Source organism: Triticum urartu, chromosome 3A, assembly GCF_056163025.1.
Source record: "Triticum urartu cultivar PI428250 chromosome 3A, HENAU_Tu73, whole genome shotgun sequence".
In the NCBI taxonomy this organism is placed as follows: Eukaryota; Viridiplantae; Streptophyta; class Magnoliopsida; order Poales; family Poaceae; genus Triticum; species Triticum urartu.
This window is the reverse complement of record NC_141875.1, coordinates 586,516,273-586,521,815: the sequence shown is the minus strand read 5'-3', so window position 1 is coordinate 586,521,815 and position 5,543 is coordinate 586,516,273. Positions and strand designations below refer to the sequence as shown.

At 45.1% G+C, this 5,543-nt stretch overlaps 1 long non-coding RNA gene across 1 annotated transcript; it reads left to right on the top strand.

Annotated features, from left to right (window-relative positions):
- Positions 1-1,155: 1,155 nt before the first annotated feature.
- Positions 1,156-3,841, top strand: LOC125545241 (uncharacterized). The gene is made up of 6 exons (XR_015599808.1): positions 1,156-1,291; positions 1,352-1,387; positions 1,505-1,755; positions 1,833-2,301; positions 2,684-2,960; positions 3,046-3,841. It is a non-coding gene; the product is annotated as an uncharacterized LOC125545241 (long non-coding RNA).
- The last annotated feature ends 1,702 nt before the right edge of the window (positions 3,842-5,543 follow it).

Sequence of the window (5,543 nt, the reverse complement as noted above, 5' to 3'; positions counted from 1 at the left end):
GACATTATCCGTCTCGTACCTCGCCGGTTTAACCATGCTATCTTCTTTTCTGCAACCATTAAGCGGCTTACCAATCCTTGCATATAACCAATTTTGCATAATAACTTAACTTTGTTCAACCATTGGGTGACTCATCATCACAAATTTGACCCGCCATGATTTCCTTTATAGGTTTTCACCTGATCAAAATGACTAAGACCGTCACCTCCTGCGACTGGGTCGTTTCCAATGTCACAGAATGGACTCTCCAAGAGTTTGTTGCCATGGGCGTTTTGCCATCTAAGAATGTCATCCATTGGCGGGTTCCAGGGGCTGAGGTTCCATCTCAACCAAAAGAAGGAGAAGTTATAGTTTTCTCTGATCATATGCTCCGAGGCTTCTCACCGCCCAGCTCAAAATTCTTCCGTGATGTCCTGAATTTCTATCAGCTTCACCCTCAAGACATCGGACCCAATTCAGTTTCCAATATTTGCAATTTTCAAGTCTTTTGTGAATTATACCTTCAAGAGGAGCCCAGCGTTTGACCTCTTCGGAGAGTATTACTATTTGAACCGCCAAACAGAGATGACAGACGGCCCCAGCCTTGAACTTGGTGGAATTTCTATCCAGAGGTGAAGAGACGCCGTCTTTCCTTCAGCTGCACTTCCTAGTCACCCAAAGACTGGAACTAGACTTGGTTTTATTGCCAAGACACCTCTCCGGCGGGTGAAAATCCTCTGCTGGGTTTCCGTATTCACCGGCTCAACCCCAGGCACCCACTTCCAGACCGGATTAGCTCTGCCAAACGAGCCAAATATGGACCCACTTTTACTAAGATAAGGGCCTTGATGGCAAATGACTTGACAGGTATTGACCTGGTTCGATGCTGGGTTAGCTGGAGAATCATGCCTTTAAGCCACCGCCCCGGCTTAATGTGCACATACACAGGCGATGTGAATGACCCCTTGCGGTATAACTCTATATCCCTTGAAGAGAAGGACCTCAACGAAATGACCAAGTCTGTACTTGGAGAAACTCTAGAAAACTCCAGCAAAACAGGGCTGAGCCCCTTCTATGTTCTTAACCCGGCTCCAGCTGTAAGTATTTGAAGCCCCTTTTACTTTATTCATTATTCTCATATGTTGCACTGGCCTTATTATCCTGCTCTCTTCAGGCCGACTCTCCTTTTTGGAATAAGAAGCTTCAAGATAAACCGACTAAAAAGGCCAGGGGAAAGACCAAGGCTCCCAAGAGACCCGCCAAGATGAAAATAGATGCAACAGACCAATTTACTCTGGATGATGAGTCGGAGGTAGAACTTGATTTCCTTGGCTCCTTTTTTGTGCATCTTATTGACACTGACCCCTCTCAGGATGACACGAAGACCAGCTAGGCAGATGTTGTAGAGGTAACTATTATTTCCTCCGACTCAGAGCCTTTGCCAAGACAGAAAGTTCGGCACGTAACCCGGAAAGTAAGGTTTTCTCACCCTTTAGCTTACTTGGATCCAAACTTTATTTTGAAGAAACAACAGCATGAAGCTCGGCGTACAACTCGGAACAGCGGAGGGGGAGACCTTCATGCCGGCTTACCCAACATGCCGGCCCCTCGCAAACGCCGAGCAGAGGTTCCTCAGAACTCAAACTTCTCTTTTCCAAAGGCGGGTCTTATCCGTCAACCGCTTAATCCTTCCGACTCAAATTATCAGGGAACCTCTCACTCCTCCTCCGGCAACTCTACTGGGACTCAGATTCCTCTCTTCAAAGTCGCTCCTAGGTGAGAACATTTAACCTCTTTGTTTTTTAACACTTTACAAACTGATATATTAACATCTTCATATGTCTTACTTTCAGCAGTATAGCCAAACCCAGCAAGAAATTGAAGATGAACAAGCCGACCGAAGACCCCAAGGTTATTGAGCTGGAGAAACAAATCATATCTGAAGCTTCTCATCACACTCCTGAGGCTGCTGCTGATGACCCACCACCAGAGACTCACGATGTCACAGTGGATCCAATGGGTGTTGACCCATCCAGCACTAAGCCGCACAGTCCCATAAAACCCGCTGAAGAGCCTCCTTCATAACAAACTGCTGAGGATGTCATCATTGCTGGCACTGGTTATGCTGAACCCGGGAACCCCACCATTCTGGCCAAGCATTCTGCCAAAGAAGAGTTAATTGAAAAAAGCAAGGCCAAATTTGACGTTGCAAATTATTCACACTTGGGTGTCAGTGAATTATACTCTAGTTATCTGAGCCAGCTGCATACTGGTCATGATCTAGAGGCAGATTTAGTCAAGAAATTGCGCCAGAAATATGAGGTATGAACATCTGTTTCCTTTGCATATATAGTCATCCAACTCGAAGTCTTATCCGTAGGAAAAAATATATCTGAGTAGGGTTAAGACTTGTCCATATGTTACTGCAATCTCTAAAGTCATAGCCATCATGAGCCGACTTATCTTAATAAAAGATGAACAGGGTTATTTTCATTACTTTGAAAGAAAAGCTCCAAACCATAGCCCTCATGGGCCGGCTTATCTTGAGAAGGATGAGCCGGATCACGAACAATATAATGCAAAAAAGAGCTTCTGCACACATTAGCCCCCAAGTGTCAAGTGCTTTGCTTGCAATGTGCTTGAGACTTGTATGTAGATTATGACATAGCAAATATGTTTATAATTGTTTAACTCTTACTTGCAGGATGCTTTAACTCAGGCCGAGCCCCAGGTGGTCGATTTAAAGACCAGGCTTGAGCAACAAGAAGCTGAAACATGCGAAGCTGACTCCAAGCTTAAGCTTGGTCTGGAGAAGAGCGAGAAGCTCAGAGCTGGGTTTTCCACATAAAGAAACGCTTGGAAGAAAGAGAAAACTGCCTTAGTACAAAGAGCAGAGACTGCCGAATCTTCTTTGAAAGAGACCACTGCAGAACTGTTCGGCTTAAAATGCCATATCTCAAAGATGACAGCTGCTATCTTTGGTAAGGAATTTGGGATGCTTTAACCACTTCCAATTTTTTAATTTTTAACCTGCCTGGTGGCTTATCTACGCGCTCATCTAACAAGCCCCAGGAGTGCCAACCTTGGCCAGGACATGTTGGTGAAGCTGAAGGCGGTTTACACTTTGGTGGAACAGCTCTACACAGGCACTCAGCAAACCATAGCGGCCATCTCACACAGTAAACAACCACCTTCACTCATCAGGGAGGTACTGGACAAACTATCTGCCATGCTCCAGAGAATCGAAGAGATTAAGCGATCATCAGCCCGAGCTGGTGCCATCACTGCTTTGAGCCGGGCCAAAGCATGGCAAGCAGAGTTAGACCTAGAGGAGATGGCCACTGGTTTTCCGAGTCTCAAAGAAGACGGGTCTCCCTTCGATGCAAGCAACTTTACCAAATGTGTAAAGGAGATGCACCCTCTAGCAAGCAAATTGGCTAAAGAGACGGATTTGTCCAAGTATCAGGCGGCTTACACGATGGAGAACTCGAAAGTGAAAGCGCCGGCTTATGAGATTGTGGATCTTATTCCTCCAATACGTAAGCGTACTTTTGCTCTTAACATTGATCCGTCCACACTTATAGATGATGAAGCTATGTTCAAAGCCTTAACTGGCATCGACTGGACATCACCTGACTTCCAGACGATGGACGACGAATAAGAAACGACGCAGGATAACCCAAAGGCTTCAACTCGCCAGGACCAAAAGAACTGATCCAAGGGGCGGCTCTCAGACCGCGGCATAGAATTTCTTTTGAAAAACTCTTAATCTTGTGGGCTTGGGGAAGCCTTGTAATAGGCTAGTTGAAACAATGATCTGTCATGCCATCGCGCATGTGGTATCCTTTGAATGTTTAAACCGCCGAGCTTGATTTTTATCACCCGCCACTTGTGCATATAATATTATCAACTATGTGGATCAGATCAAGCATCATCATACTTCCTATACACAAGGAAACAACATATGCCCTGGCGGTTTACGCCAGGGCGGGTCACAAATATCTTTGAAAACCCCTTGATATAATAGTCTTTGATAAAAAAGACTAAAGGCTATTTAAGCCGGAAATATGCCAAAGCGACTTAAAGTCGAAGGCAGGGCGGGTTAGAAAAACCCTAAATATCTATTCAAATATGAAAATTCATACATGTAGACTGATATCATAATGACGTTGTAATGAGTGTAATCCAACATGGGTATTAACCCGTAAATATGAAAAATCATGACTTGAATTTATTCAAGGCAAATCATCCTGGCGACTTAAAGTCTGCTTATCAGGGCGGGTTATTAACCCAATATGCTTAAGTATAAGTCATAGAATCAAGGCTACATGGCCTGAATTGCAAAAACCATATATTAATATGGAAGAAGGATATGAATCCAAAATTTTCAGAAAAGACAGAAATCCAGAAAAACAAGGCTTTCATAGGCCGCCTACCCTAAAACTTCAAGTGCTTTCATGGGCCGCACAACCACCAAGTTAATTCCTGCACACTTGTAAGCCGGCCCTCACATGACAAATCGCCGTTTTAACTTTAACAAGTTCAAGGTCTTATTTAAAATATTGACTGTCAAGAGTACGACGGGTCATTCCAGGATTACCTGGGCGGAGTAAGAACGACATACATGCCAGATAACCCAGAATTTGGTGTTTACACCTGGCATGTAAGCCAATCAAGAGGGTAAGCATAGCTACGCTCATTGAGCGGGAAGCCCCCAAGTTACCTACGAGAAGGCATGTAAGCCTGATCAAGAGGATAAGCACAGCTATGATCATTGAGCAGGAAGCCCCCAAGTGACCCGCGAGAAGGCATGTAAGCCTGATCAAGAGGGTAAGCACAACTATGATCATTGAGCAGGAAGCCCCCAAGTGACCTGCGAGAAGGCATGTAAGCTTGATCAAGAGGGTAAGCACAACTATGCTCATTGAGCAGGAAGCCCCCAAATGACCCGTGAGAAGGCATGTAAGCCTGATCAAGAGGGTAAGCATAGCTATGCTCATCGAGCAGGAAGCCCCCAATTGACCTTATGAACAAATAATAAAGGCTCAAACACTTAGAATTGAAACGACAGAGGCCCTGAATTATCAGGGATGCCAACTTTATTATAGTGATCATAATATGTACACTGAAGAAACTATGTACAGCACAAGAGCCGGTGGCTCAGCTGTAATAGGGCCGAAGGTGAGCGATGTTCCACGGCCGGCGGGTCTCCTGCTCCGATGTGCGTGAATCCTTGTATTCTCGAATATCAATGAGGTAGTATGGCCCGTTGTTCAGGTTTTTTGCTGACCACAAAAGGCCCTTCCAAAGGTGGGGATAACTTATGCATATCTGTTTGATCTTGTATTAACCGGAGCACCAAGTCGCCTTCTTGAAAGGTCCTGGTTTTAACCCGGCGGCTATGATAGCGATGCAAATCTTGCTGGTATATCACCGAACGAGCCGCCGCAAGGTCGCGCTCCTCATCCAACATATCAAGAGCATCCTGATCTGCTTTTTCATTGACAGCTTCAACATAAGATGCCACCCAGGGCGAGTCATGACGGATATCGCTTGGAAGAACC